Raw genomic sequence first — 15,866 nt, forward strand, 5'->3', positions numbered from 1 at the left:
GTTTCATTAGTAACATTTTGACGGTGTGAACACATGCTAACTAGCAGGAAACTGTGGTGTGAATTAATGGTCCCTTGGGAATCTGGCAGCTCATTCTCTTACTTAATAAAATTAGAGAGTTGTTCTGACAGCCAGAGACGGACTGCACCAGACTGTGCCAAGGAAAATGAGGTTCTGGGGAGGTGAAAGAATTAAAAGAATTAAAGATAGTCTTTGCATTTTTAGACTGTGAATTCTATTAGTGAGTAATAATAGAAATTATAATGGCTACTTACTGCCTGGACAGCTGCCTCATTTACATCGGTATCACTTTGCTGGCTGCAGTGTCCCATTTACATGAATGTGTAAATGGAAACTCTTAAAAATAACAGTATAACTGGCAGGCCTGATATAGATAGGTTATGAATATTTTCCTCTTATCTTAGATTAGTATAGAATGTCATTGAAAATTGTTTTTTCTGTTACAGATGTTTGAATGAGGCCATAAAAAAAAAAAATCGGTATTGTGATCAGCTGCAGAGGGTAATGCAACTGTAATGACATCCCTTCCTGAAAACAACTTTCTATTTGCCAGCTAGCTCCTGTCTACACTACTAACAATGTGCTAGGAGCCAATTTAACACAGTTTGTATACTTTTCTGCTGGTGCTGACATATGGTTAATAGGTTTATTGAAATGTACTATGAAGATTTGTATACTGAAAACCATTTTTAAGACTAGCAGCAATTGTTGCTTAGTAGCATCCTTGGAGTGAGGTCATGGTGACTCCCCCTGCCTTTGGGTATTTAAGGGGACAAGAGTGCTGCAAGGGGCACCCAAACTATTCATGGGTTGGATTACCTGCAGTCCACGTGAGACTTAATCCTGTCTTCCCTGCAGATCAACTGGGACCTAGAAAGAGAAGGCTTCACATTACTCCCCACACTTAATTCGCCTGGCAGCATAGCAAAATCTGCTGGGGAAATGAACTAGATTTAACAGCTGTTGGATCAGGGAACTGAGCTGTCACACTCTGAATGAGGTAGCTACCTGTAGTCAACAGCAAGGGATTACAGGAAAGTACAGGCTGTATATAAACTCTGCAGGGGTAATGGTGTTTCAGCCAGTAGGCTAGACTTTCCTAGTCATGTGCAAGAGTGAAAAACCTGAAGTTCATTATAACGGTTTATATTTATCAAACCGAAAAGCTAAATAAAAAGTTTGTTTTACTGAACTAGGAAAGGCACCAAGGGCAATTTTGCCTGCTTTCCTACCTGCCCAGAATGCAGACAGATGTGAAGTGTTTCTGGGAGGAACATTTAATCCTGGACTGTGATCCAAGCTGCTTTGGACTATGATGAAAACCTAAGGAGTTACTTCCTAGTTCCTTTACTTCCCTTTTTTGTCTAGAGCTTAGATTTTAACTTGGATCTTTATGTACGTAGGTGGCAACTGACTGGGAATACTTCCACTGCAAAAGACACTGTGCTGTGTTTGTTGGAGCTGGAAACTGTTCCTACCATATTTGGTTTATAAAACATCATTTTAAAATGGATTGGGTCCCTGGTTATATAAATCAGCATAAAGTCAATTTAAATTTTAAATAGAACTTGTTCATCATTTGTACTTGATCTGATCCAGTGGGTCAAGTTTTCAGAACAGTGTTTTCTTTTTTTGTGACCTTGCTCAGGCAGTTGATAAAATGTGTATGTGTGTGCGCACACGAACGTATGTACATATTTAGTGGTAGGTGACTGATGGAAATGGTAGATTGCTGTCTGTGAAGAGTCTCTTTGGCTTGCATGAGACTCTGCTGTCACAGCAGTTGCCCAGATGAAATGCTACAAGTTACAGATTTATAAGTACATAAATCTGTGCTTTGCTGTGTTCAGTGTTTATTTTGCAGAATGTCAAAGTTGCACATATAATATGGGTAGGTAAATTTGTGACTACTGAATTTAGGTAGCAAAAGATTGTTCTTGAGGAAAATTGTAATTACATGTAAGTGAAACTGGCTATTTTTACAAACTTTAAATGTTGGGGTGGGAGGAATAAAGGGAGAAGACCTTGTTCAATATGTATTTGTTTCTTCTAATAGATCTGTTTGTGGCTTTTTTATCTTAAAGTGCTCTCACATCATCTGCATTATATTTGTATTGCAAATTTTTTCTTAGGCTTGTATGTAACTTAGGATGTAGCATTCCATATTTTGTGTAAACCCACTATTACAAATGGATTGAGGAAACATTAATTTTCAGAGCATTGAGAATTTTCTTGGTGTTATTTCAGATTAATGAAGCAGATACAACTTCAGCATTTTTTCCAGTAGTCATATGAAGGCTTTATGCTTTCCAAGCAAGTGCTAAAATGGACATTACAAACTTACAAATTAAATCCAATGCTATCAATCACCATTTTTCTTAAAGGAAAAAAAACCCTTTTTCTAAAACCAACATACTTTCCTATCTTCTAAGTAGTATTTGCTAATTATATAAATGTATTAATATGGTACATATGAATACTTTGTTGTTTTTATAAAATAAATTTTCTCTCATGGTCCATCCTTATGTACCATGTTGTTTTATAGTATGTTGTTTTATAGTATATTGTTTTTTCACAAATCCCCAAAATACTGACAAGGTACAGTAGTTCCCGAGATAGTTATTTTGTTCCTAACATTCACACATAATGTTACCTGCCACCTTCCTTTTAAAAGTTTGGAATGAAGGGAATGATTACTGCTATTTAAACTTCAGGGAACAAGAATTTGATCAATATGATGCTGAAAACTGTCATTGATACAGCAAATGGTTAGACTGCTGCTTTCGTTACAAATGGATTTTGGGTAGGAAGATTCTGGAGAATAAGGCTCAGCAGATGTGATAGTAGCAGGCCTATATAAATTTCATCTGGCGTTTCTGTTGTCAGTGTGAAGTCCGCTTAAGTGCACAATTTCATGGTTGGCCAGTTACCGTCCTTGGCTGAATTAATTTTCAGTGCTGGTGAAAAAAATTACTGGTTTGCCAGTTGCTGCTCAGAGGTTGTAAGTCTTGACGGAAAATACATATTCCATCAGAATCTTAAATTTTTAATCCAGTGTCTGTGTTTATTGATGGAGGTTAAATAATGTTACTGGATCAACAGGCAGCTAATTGCACTTCTATGAGACAGTGAATTGCAAAGTTTCTCTTACTTTGTTTTTCCTTAAGTAAACAGCAAAGAACAAACTCTTTTTCCATTACATTTCTTTATGTATGTAATATATATGTTAGAAAACTCACTAATGATTCTTAAATAGCTCATACAGATGAAAAATTGAGATCCATTTATTTAAAAGTAGTATTTAATTCTTGTGTCCATTGACCTAATGTGATATTAGTGTCTGCTAATGGCCTTGCTGCCTCCATGAGAAGTTCCTGTGGCTATCATCTGGGATTTTGCTGTCCTTTAATCTAAGCTTTTAGTCTTGTGAATGTAGCAGAGGATCATGAGCCCCCTTGTTAAATGTTTGGTTTAGACAATTTTAGCTTGCCATGGAACACAGCTTACGGAAAATCTGATTCCTTAGCTTTGGGCTGAAGGGAATTTTTTCCCTTTTATTGTGAAGATATAATAGACATGATCTTCAGGAAACTAGTAACAGTACTGATCTAAGATGTTATCTGTTAGCTGTCCTGAAGATAGGTTCCCATTCTAGTGTTGTCATCTGTCAAACTTGCAGTTTAGGTAAAGAAAAGGAGAGGAAAAAATACAGGGAATGGAGGAGATAAAACGAGAAACCTTGCATAATATAGGAGATCTCCCTCTCCCTCCCTATGTCCCCAGTGTCCCTCTGCTTCTCCCCCCTCCCCAGCAGGTAGCTGCTGAATTGGTCTGAGGGGAAAAGAGCTCTCACAGAAATAGCATAGGGGAAAAGTGTTACAGGCCTTGAAGCCCCATAATATGCTTGGCTCAGGCACTGACAAAATTGAAGATTTTGTGGCATGCTAACAGCGATACAAAACCTGAGGAAAGATCCACTGTCTCGGGCATTTGAAGTCTTTCCCTACAGAGTTGCAGTTAGATTTGGATCCAGCCTGCTCCAGAGCATCACAAAATTTTGTTTATATCCTATTGTTAATATGTTCTTTATGTACTGTAATATGAGCTGGTTTTAATTCTGCTTTTTATCCTTCACAGTACCCTTAGGGAATGATAGTCTGCTTTCTTGTCATAGTTACACTCACGTTTCAAACTCTTTATGGAAGAATATCAGTGTTACTAACAGCATGTGTGTTTCCAATAGAGTATATTAGGATTCAAAACACTGGTAAGGGCTTGGCTAGTCCTAAATGCTTACAAAAATCTTATTCAAGTTCCACTCAAAAGGAATTGTGATTAAGTATAGTAGCTTACATTAAGGTAGAGCTTAATTCAGCTTGAAATAATCTGAAACCATCATGTAGTTTCAGCTCCTAAACTGTTTATATTAAAGTTCATAATACTTTTGATGATTAGCCAAAGGATCAACTGGAGACAAGTGCAAAGTGTCAGGTTTCAGAACTCTCTGACTCTATACTGTAATCTTGCCGGACCAGTCCCTCTCTAAAAATTTTAGTTCTCTGTTTTAAGTATTTACAGAATGTAAGACATTTATGTCTAGTTCCTATCAGAACAATTTTCAGACCAGTGTTTTCTAGTTTACTTAGAATTTGGCTAGCCCCATTTTTAATTGAAAAAGAAATACAGCCATCACATTGTAAAAATTATATAATGAAGTTCATTGGCTGCTGGAATTGTATTATTTCTATATTGAGCTGCTAAGGGAATTTTCCATCAAGTATTATCCTTACTCACTTGTACGGCCAAGTTAGACTGAGTCATAGCTTAAAGTCATGAAGTTGCAGGGAAAATAACCAGGCAGAATAAGCTGTGATGAAAATTCAGCAGTTATTTTCTGTTTGGTGTAGTTTAAATTTCAGCAGTTTCCTTTCCACGAATGGAAAGACGCTTGAGGCTTCTAAAATGTGAGGCAATTTAAGTGATTGACTCTCATATCTTACACATTTGTATAACTCGTAACTTTACCTGTTGCTCAGATTGTGTGACGCTGAGCAATAGTATTGTAGTCCAGGATATGTCTCTGACAGTTTGTGATGAGGAAGAAGTAGAGAACGGCATGGAGAGGCCCCAAATAACATGAAGAGGAAAGAGACATTTCCATATTTTTGTGCTAGTGGGATTCTAGTACACAGATCTCTCCCCACTTTTTGTTAGATCACTGATCCAAGAAATATACTTTTACTTTGTGTATCTTCTGACCAGGCATTCCTCTTATTACTATTGTCACCTTTTGACAGACTTTCAGCTGCTGACTGTTCTCCGGTGTTAATGCTCCAATTGTGGTAAGCAAATACCTGGACACTTCTTCACCTGTTTGCTCAGGACTGATGGTTTTAAATTTTTGCTCACTTCTTTGAGAAACATTTATTGTGTCTGGCATATTCTTCATACTAAATATCTACAGCATGAAAGGCAGATAGCAAAGATAATATTGAAGCTACTTGGTTCCCTTTGCAGTACATTGAGTTGTCTTTTTTTTGTTTTTTTTTCTTCCCCATAAATGCAAATTAGAACATGCTGAGAACTCAGATTCCTGTTAGAGCTGCCAAATTAAGGCAAGCAACAAGACTAGTGTTTCTCCTGATTGCCAGTCCATGAGGAAGACTGACACAGTTCTGCAGACTTGTGCCTTCTACAGCAAAGTGTGCCAAATAGGAGTGGTGATGGGAATATGAACCACTGGACCTTCAAAAGTTCAGGTAACTCAAAGAAGCTTAGGATAATCCAGAGGAAAACTTACCAAAACTCTGCTACCTTTGAAGATTGTCTATCATTTAGCTAGAAGGATTTGATACAAAATAGAAGCTTTATCTTCTGGATTTCCCCCCCCCCCCCCCCCCGAGTCATTCATCAAAGTCCAAGTTCAGTTAAGTGACTGTAATTTTGACCTTTTTTTTTCTTTTTTTTTAAGTTTGATGTTAAACCTATTACAGTTTTTTTGCCATAATTCCATTTGTATGCTAGGAACAGCTAGAAGAAGAACTTGTAAAGAATGGAAGCTTTCATCGATGTGAACCTCTGTGTCTTCTGTTAAAACTTGAATAGGAGAAAATTAATTTTTTCCTCCACGTTTTGATAGTCAGATTGGATGAGTAGCTCTTATAGCTTACACTTGAATTAACTGAACCTTTGAAATGGAAATTTGAAAGCAACCTGTATATTATTTAGGAAATACAAATTCTGTTTTAAAAGTAAGAATATTTCTTTAAGAAGATTGGAATACCTCAGGGTTTAATGGAATGCGGGAAATAGCAATGTATCAAAACATATGCCAGGGAAAATAAGCATTCCAGCTGTACTACAAATGAGCTATACTGTTTGTCTTGGATGGCTGTGGTATACAGGAGGGTTCACTGCATTGTTCAATTCATGCAACTTTATTTTGATCACTTACTCTGATAGGTGACTGGGGGTTTGAGGGCTTTTTATATAAGGAATATAAAATTAATGTCTTGTATGTCTAAAGAATGTTTAAGCTTCCAAAGCAAACCTTTATGCTAAGACACATCAGTGTAACGATACCTGCACAATCTTAAATTTATAGCTGTTTAATTATAGGGATATGTGAAAGATATAGTCAATGTGTGTGTGTGTATGTATATGTATAACATACATATATGTGTGTGTGTGTATGTATATGTATATACATACACACACACACACATATGCTTCCCTTACAGTAGACTTCTCCCAATCCCTCTTCTCAAGATTCTGAGTGTTCTTGATTCTGGAGAGGAAGACTGTAATGTTAATAGTGCTTTAATACAATTACTTGGATGTATTTCCTTCTTTTCAAGTAGTTAGGTCTATTAGCAAAATGAATAGGTTGGTGCTGTGGACACTTCAGCCTCTGGCAACTTAAAAAGAGAAATAAAGTCAAAACAGGGTTAAGCTTCATTTACACTGGGCCATTGGAATTACCTTATTACTGCCTAGATTTTCCGATTTTACTGAAGATTAAACCTGTGTTCTGGCATTTTGTTCACTGTGTGGCAGCCCCTGTCAAATTTTGTAGTAATTCTAACCAATTTGGTCACCTGTTTCAGAAGTTAAATGTGCTACTTATTCTTTGCCTGACAGGCATGCACCTGCAATTTGTGCACACATACAGCATTTCCTTACAAATCTAGGCTAAATAAAACATATTGGAAGAAAAGAAGTGACACCTGTAATATCAGTTTGGGGACTACAAGATCCCAAACATAGACCTCTGCCCCATGATTAGCTGCTGTTTCTATACCTGTGGCTTGCCTGTCGGTTCTGTAACCTGGATGGATGGATGTGTACACATCAGTATGCACACACATGCTCTTCTTAGTTAATTCCCAGCTATGGGGCATGAACTCTGCATGATGTAACCCACAGCACTGATTCCCCTGAATGTCCAGACTGAAGGACCTGTTGGAGCACCCTGTAACTCCCTCATTGACAATGCCCCTAACTTTCCTTCCCAAAGCTAAGCCCATGGGCATTGGCTTCTCTTACTGTGCAGTCGGAAAGCAGCTAGCTCCCCTGATTGTGCTGTGATTTTATTTATTTATTTATTAATGGGAGTAAGACCCAGTTGTTCACCAGCCCCAGTCATCTTCTCGTGATAAAGTTCTGATCACTGCAGAAAGGATGGCAGGGCATGTGTCCCTGATGGTTGAAGGACCAGTACCTTTTGTGTTCTAGTAGGGTGCTAACAGCTGAGTTAACACTGTAATTTATTCTTCATCTATCCTTATTCCTTGCTCATCCTTTCCACTGCTGGTTTGGATCTTGTCCCTTCTGCTTTTCAGTTGAGTTGTTTTTTCTTCAGTGTAGCTTGTGTGCTACTGCTGCAATCAGGAGACTTTGAACAGAAGGGGAAAAAGTAAAGGTTGGAGATAAATGTGATATAGCATAGTGTAGAGGTCTTTTCCTCAGGTGAAGATAAGGTAGACCTCCTTTATTTAGCCTTCAGTAGAACATTTTACGTGACTGTGTCTTAAATTCAAAGTTACAGGAAGCAATGGAGGTTATTAAGAAGGAGGATAAAGAATTGGCTAATGCAACTATTCATGCTGAAAGAAGAAATATCAAGCAAAGGGAAATCATTAGTGTTTCTCAAGGGTTAGCATTGGGAGTAATTTTCTTAAATGTTTTCATTAATGACCCTTACATTAATAGTAGGGAAACATTTTCAGCATAATCTGCTGACAAAATGAAGTTGGAGGACACAAAGGCAGACTGATATATCACAGAGAGAATGTTTTGCTATTAGATTCTGGATGTGTGTCATTAGTTTTTTGTTTTCCTTTCATTGCTCTTGTTCCTGTTGTCATTCAGGTTTTTTTCCATTGAGAGTTCCTAATCTGGAAATGAGTGACTAAGGGAAGGTCTTAGTATGCTGGTGCAGCTATAAACTGTCATTGTGATGCATTTGCAAAAAGGGCAAAATGCAATCCTTTTGATGTATTAGAAGAACTATTTTACTTTTTTTTTTTTTTAAAAAAAAAGGAACTGGTGCTGTTAAGATCTTGATGAAACAAATTCTGAAACATTATGTTCAAGAAGAAAGAGAAGAGGAAAGACAAACTAAAGCTGGAGCAGCTGCAAATGCAGAAGAACACTGTCAGAAGAATGGTGAGCCAGCAAATGACCTTGGACTGAAAATGCTTGACTTGTTTACTTTAACAAACTAAAGGCTAAGAAGAGATGTGAGTGAAACTCACAAATATATTAGGCATAAATACTGGAAAGAAAAGAACAATTTAGGGCCATGCTGACACCAAATAAGTGGATATTAGTTTACCCTGAATAAATACAAATCAGATACTGGAAGATTCCTAGTTGTTTGAGCAAAGAAGTTCTGTAATAGCCCTCCACCAAATACAGTTATACAATTGTTAGGAGGGAAGCCTTGATTTTCTTTCTTTTTTTCTTTCTTTTTTTTTTTTTTTAATTAGTGGAGGTATCTTAGATTATGAAAGGGATTTATATGACACAGTTGTGTTCCATAGCAAGGGACTCTGCTTACGAGCCTGGGAGGTCTGCTCTAACTCAGTGATCTTATGATGGTGGTCTTGCTCTTAGTTTCAGTAGTGTGAATAGACCAAGGAACAGCTGTTTAGGAAGTTTTAGGAGAATGTAGAAAGGGATATTAATTGGAATGTTTAAGTGGTTTAAATACCTGGGAACAGCATTAGACAATAACAATTCAATTTATGAAATAAATTCCTGTGCATATAGATTGACAGTTTCAGAAATACACAAGCCAATTCTGCAAATAGGGTATAGCATCTTCAATTACTTACACTGCTTTTGAAAATGTTTTCATTGTGACATTCTTGCCCTGTACAGCAGCAGTGGTTCTTGGAGGCCTACAGTATCCTTTAAGCTATTAACTGCAAAAAGTTAAACTGTTTACAACTCTGAAGCTTCATTGCTAACAATTGTATGTGTGTTCTCTAATTGTGCATGTACTGCTAGCTGCTTATCCCTGGCAGGCAGTATTGTGCTTTCAGAGTAACAGCTCTTCTTGCTGTTCACCACACATTGGGTGTATCAAGCTTTGTGTCACTATGCATTGGGTTATCTCTGTCTTACAGAGTCCTTGAGAGACTATTCAGTTATTAGGCTTTAAGAATGCTGTGCAGCATGGAGAGAGTCATTCCAGGCAATGGTGTAGCTGGAGTGCATCAGGTATGCAGCAGTGGTATTTTGAACCTGACTGACTAAGTCCTTGATCACATGGATTTTTCATCAAAGGAGGAGAGTGCGATGCTGTTGGTTGAGAGGAGAAACAATAGAGAATGTCAGATGCAACTCTGAAGTCAGTCCCAAAGTTTGTTTGAAGTCACAGGCCAGAGGTTGTATGTGCCTAGATATTGAAAGGGATGGAAATAAGTGTTGGTTGTGTATTTTATTGGCACTTTCCTTCTGAGGGACTCAAGGAACCATCTAAACACAGAAATGAAGCTTCCAGAGCCACTTGTGAGAGTCCTCTCAGTGACTTTATTGGCTCTTTCCTTCCGTTATCATTGTTTGTCTTTTCATCTCTCACTGGGCAGGCTTTCTTCCCTCCAGCTCACACCACTGTGCTCCTCACTACTTGCCCTGTATCTGTCACTTTTGCTGCTTCTTGCTTCTGTATCATTATTTTTCTATTCCCTTTGCCCATCTTTATAGACAGCACAGGATGGGGGAAGTTGAGAAGCATTGTAGAAAGTATAAGTAGACCAGAAAGTTTTCTTCAAGGTTTTTGTGCCACAGACAGGATCGTCCCAGATGTGTTGACATTGATAGGTGTGGAGTACTAGCAAAGGCCCACTTCACTGGCCTAAGATGATACTAGTAACAAGGTAGCTTAGTCAGAAATCCATTGGTTAACATGTTCTGAGCATCCATAATGTCTTGGGTTACTTTAGTGGCAGTACTGGGACATTTTCCGAATGGAAGTGGGTTCTTCAGCATGCAGAGGTAACATTTTGGTCAGTCTTGAGTTTCATAATATGTATTTTTTCAGTGATATTGTAGGCAATTTATTGTGCAGATGGAGCGAGAGAGGAAGGAGGCATGGAGGCTTAATGCTGGTTTGCCAAAAGGAAAGGTCTTTTAGGAAGCACATCTTTTCCCCTCTGTTTCCCCGTATTTTTCCCATTATGCTCTATTCTTGAACTAAGTAAAATTTCACTGCTGTGATACAGAAGGTAAAATGTACCCTTGTTCTGTGCTTATGTTTTCCATTTTAAATATCATAATGATTTCCAAAAATAGAAATGGAGCAAGACAAAGTATGAAAAATGGAAGCACTGGAAAAGCTTGTACTTTTCAGTTTTGAAACAACTGGACTGGATAAAGAGGCAGATGGTACACCAGCAGTTAAAGTAGGCATTATATTTTCTCTCCTAGCTGCCAGTGGCTAGAAAAGAACTACTGTCCTTCATTTGGTCTTGCCATATCCTAGTAATCCTCCAGCATCAACTTTGCATCTTTCTCCTGGTCTTCAGGAGTTTGAAAAAGTCATTCAAACAGTCTTTTATGTTAATTTTTAATTTTATTTGATCTTTTACTTAAAGGAAGCTATAGCTTCTTTGCCCTGCCCAAGGGCAGGGAAAGCTGCTCAGTGCAAAGCCCACATTGTAGTGCGTACATTCCAAATCATTACTATTTAATTCTAACAGTTTATGCTTGAGTGCTTAATCCTTTTCATGAAAATTGGTAACACTTGTGATTACGTGCTATGGAATCCCAGTGTATAAACTGTCATCCATTAACTGTGATTTCCCTTATTTCATACCTTGAGGAAGAATGGGAGTAGATGGAAAAACATCCCTATCTGTAACATTGTCGTCATTTCTTAGAGTGCAGCAGTGTTAACTGGGGAGACTAAGAATTAAGAGCTTTATTTTCCATATGCTTATTTCATCCTGGCCCAGTCAAGCATCTTGCTGCGGCTGTGTTGGATGCACAGGAGCATCTGCTGAAGCTCAGCCTTGGATAGCTACGGGCACTGCATCTTAAAGCTTCCAGCATGCCTCAGGGGAGAAGGCAGCTGCTTCATCCGTTTCTTCCTCTCTCTCTCCTACTGGTACCTTCCATCTCCCTGGTGGCAGAGTCAGAATAAATAATTTTTTTTTTTCCATAAGCATGACCACTCCTTTAATGAGATGGTCATTAAGGCCTCATGCTTAGGCATGAGGCTCCTGAAGTTTCTCTGAGTGTATCCACTTTGTTATAAAGTTAAGAATGAAGGATGGAGGCACACGCAAGAGTCCACTAGATGTTTCTTTGGCCATGCCTGAGGATTGCAGGATGGCCCATAATTAATCTCATTCCTCCTGGAATCATTCAGCCTCCTCTTAGGAAAAACCAATTTCTGTTGATCTGTTCCTCCAAAGTAATGCATTTCTGGAGCTTACATGAATATAGGTTAACGGTGCAATGTTTCTCTAACGTTTTGTTTAAAAATTGTGTGTGTGTATATGTTATGTAAACAGAAATTTGCACATTGCACTGTCAGCATTGCATCAGACTTTGTGACATTGAGATGTAAGTGCTAAATAGTACTTTTTTTTTAAAAAAAAAAAAGGTATTAAGGGGCCAACCCAGTAGTTGATACAGCTCCAACTGTATCCAACCACTGTATGCTTGAGTTCGAACCAAATTTATTATCAAGTTGTCTCATTTATGTTCCCCGTTTGTTTCAGAGTCCTCAGACTAAATCAGATTTTAAGACATCTGTTACTTGCTGTGCTCCCAATGTGGTTTTGATTTGTTAGATGTTACATGCTGTAGAATTTCCTTTGTTAGGTAAATAAGTAGATACCAGCAACTGTAAAGATCTAGAATGGTTTTGCAGTGTTGGAGATGATAGTTAGCTAGTAAAATAACTATTTCAATTAAAAATTCTATGAGAATACAAATTTGCATCTCTTAAGACACTTTTTTTTAAGCTTCAGTATACTTGAGTAGAAATGGATACATCATATTTTTTATTTGAAGAAGCATCTTTGTTGCTAGGATCTCATAACCACACATTTAGTCATTGTTTATAAATGAATGTTGATTTTCATTATCTAGTCAATGTCCTATTTGAGATTCAAACAAAATATTTTAATTAATGTGTCAAAATCCCAGTGGACTGAACCTTCAAGACAAACTTGGCCAAAATGCATGATAAGGAACTAAAAGGTCACAGAAACTCGCTAATGTTTTCATTAAATGAGTACTGTTGTGTAGGTCAAAAAAGTGAGTCAATTGCATGATTGGCACCAATACAAAGATGAAAGATATTTATTTATACAGGTGATGTGAACCCACTTTCAGTTCTTTCAGTTATATACAAAGTCATTTCTGTTCTTTCAAATTTCTGTTTAGCAAACCAGTTAATGGTAGGATGTTTTTACAAGATGGGCAAAGATGAGGCGCAAATAAATTTCAGCATGCATACAAGGAGAAGCAGCAGAACGGGTGGGTCAAGGCAGCAGTGTACAGCTTCAGCAAGGAATGTTGCAGCTGAAGCTCCTGCTGGAGAAGTTTTGCAAATGCAATTGCGGTGTGCATGGCATAAGCAGAGACCTGTCAAAACCTCAGAGTGCGTGCTCAGAATTTATCAAACCATGTGAAACTTTAAGGTATGTCTTAGGATCTTGTATTCAAGCCTAATTCAGATTTAAACTGGATATTTTGGGTGTTGATAGCTGTACAGCCATATTGTTGCAGTAATCTGTATCTTCGAATTATCTTAAATACTAGTATTTTCATAAGAATATGTCCTCCTCTGCCCTTGATGGGCAGTGAACCACTGCACACCTAGTGTGTGGAGAGATGTGTGTTGGTGTAATAAAGGTTGTTTCCTGAATTCAGGCCTAAAAGTATTCATAAGGACAAAACACTTCTTATTTTACATTTTAACTCTTTGGTTTTAAGTTTAGATTGCTAATATCTCCTAGGGACAGACTTGCAGCTCAGGAGGTCTTGCCAATGGTTTCAACTGGAATTGTTTAGAATAAAGGTTGATACTGTGAATTATTTTTCATTTACCTAAAGGGTAAATAGTATTTTCTCTACTATAGCAAGTTCGTCACTCAATTTATAAAATAAAACCTATTTTAACTTCACTTTTAGACTTATATAGCATAGCAATTATTATTAGATAAGAGTTATTTAAAACAGACTATGCTGAAGCATAAACAAAAGTCAGAACACCCTTGGACAAAGATTTAATGTTTATTTTATTTTGTTTGTCCTTTCTGTTTTATGAATAATAATCAGCTATAAAATGTGAGGAAAAGTCAAGAAATAAAAACCTCTTTTTCTTTGCATAATATAGTTGCTTTGTCCTGAGTTATGCATGAGCTATTCTCTTTTGTCTGTTTCTAATATGAATAAATATTTTACTCAAAGATTTAGTATCTCATTTTATTCAAATTCAAAGTTAAAAATTCAGTGTCTGTGTAGTTATATATATCTTAAAATTTTAAGTTCCTATCATTTAAAACTGTTAAAATTAAGTCACTGGAAACTTGACATTGTGCAAAGGACATGAAAGATTCAGATATGCAAGTCTGTGGCAAACTACTGAAAAATAATCTGTGACATACCGAATTTGGAGTATTTTTAAATATGAATAACTAATTTTTAAGCTTTCAGGATTGTTTAGTATAAGAATTCTCAGGTAAATGGGACACCAGGGGTTTGCCTTTAAATAAGCTCTAAAAATATTACAAGATGCTTATTGTTTAAACTTTCTACCAGTCTTTTCTCATAGCAATGGCTAAGAAAAAGAAATTTTGTTCTTCTCTTTCTTTTTAAGATTATATCACAAACATCAGGCTTTCTGGAATGTGTCAAATGTTGTAAAGTTGGTTGATTCTCTGTGTTGATTTTGTGACTTTTACAGTGATTTACTGCAGTGTCAAATGAATTAGGAATTCTACCATTCTATTAGTGGCATTTTACATCTGTTTTGTTCTTGCAGTGTGCAAGAAAAGGAGCACACCCATGGGTGCTTAGGTCCCATGGGATATTATTTGAGCTACCTGGTTTTTGAGGTAGAATCCAGAATCCTGTGTTAAGCCCTTGGGCTCAGAGTGAAGTGTAGGATAAAATTAAGACACCTCAAAATGTGATGTGTAACAGCTGGAGTGCTCATGCAGCAGTCTGTATAGTCTTCATAGTGCTTTTGGAAGACAGGAGAGGGAAATGACTTGTCTGGAGTGGTGGTTGTTGTTACCCTTAAGAGTTATGGTTAGTATACAGGCCTAGAAAACTGGGAACACAGTTTAGTATCCTCTTTATCTGGAGAAGGTGAAAAATTATGTCTGTCTGTCTACGTGGCGTCACAGAAGAAAGGGATTGACCTGTATGTCCTGTAGAAGGTTGTGCTGCAGTGTAGAAAGGCTCAGACAGACAACACACAAAAAAGCACTCCCAGGTTATGCTATGTACTTGTTTTGTTGTCCTTGTTTCCTCAGACTTCCTTCTTTTTATACTAATTATTGGTTATGCTGCAAAGATAGTCCTAGGTTGTGATTCCATTTCTCTAAAAATGTTTCCAACTCTCTAAGGAGTTTCATGTTATCCCTTTAAAAAAATTCCCACAACTTCTCCAAAACATGCCCACAAAGTATAACATAGTATGTAATATTGTTGCTTATAATGTTTTTATCTTACAAATATGTATTACTAATTTTTTGAAAAAAATAGCATTTCTGGGTAAGTGTTACATATTTACGACTAGCTCATTGCTTCCTGTGTCCTTTTCTGTGCGTTCTATCCTAGTATTCTAGGTGGTTTCTGAAGCCCTGAATCATCAAAGTGCTTCAGTAGAAACACTTTCCCCATGTGTTGGGGGCAGGGGTGCATGCATTCTGGATTTTTTCCCCTGTATCCATGCTTAAATATGTACATAATTTTAAATGGATGTCTAATTCCATTCAGCTCAGTTAAACTTATGTTCAGAGTTAAACACATACTTGTGTGTGTTTCTGGACTAGGGTGCAAAGTGGCATTCAAAGTGTTAATATATAATGCTTCTTCCAACTGTACAATCTGTCATTTAAATGCTGAAATACAGTGCAAGACCTGCAGAAGTGCATATGGGAGCATCATGAATAGCAAATGAATCTATTTTGATCCCTGATGGATGTTTCAATGAATAACAAATGAGTTCACAGTGATTGGACACAGAAAGTGTTAGTGATGGGGTTTTTTTTTCCCCTGGCATAATAAAGGAATCATCTTAAAGTGACAGTATGTGGCAGGCTGTGTTTAGTTGCCTTGGTACCGACTGTTGGGCTGTTGGCTTTTCTTTAACT

The sequence above is a fragment of the Haliaeetus albicilla genome, chromosome 21, assembly GCF_947461875.1.
Source record: "Haliaeetus albicilla chromosome 21, bHalAlb1.1, whole genome shotgun sequence".
Classification (NCBI taxonomy): Eukaryota; Metazoa; Chordata; class Aves; order Accipitriformes; family Accipitridae; genus Haliaeetus; species Haliaeetus albicilla.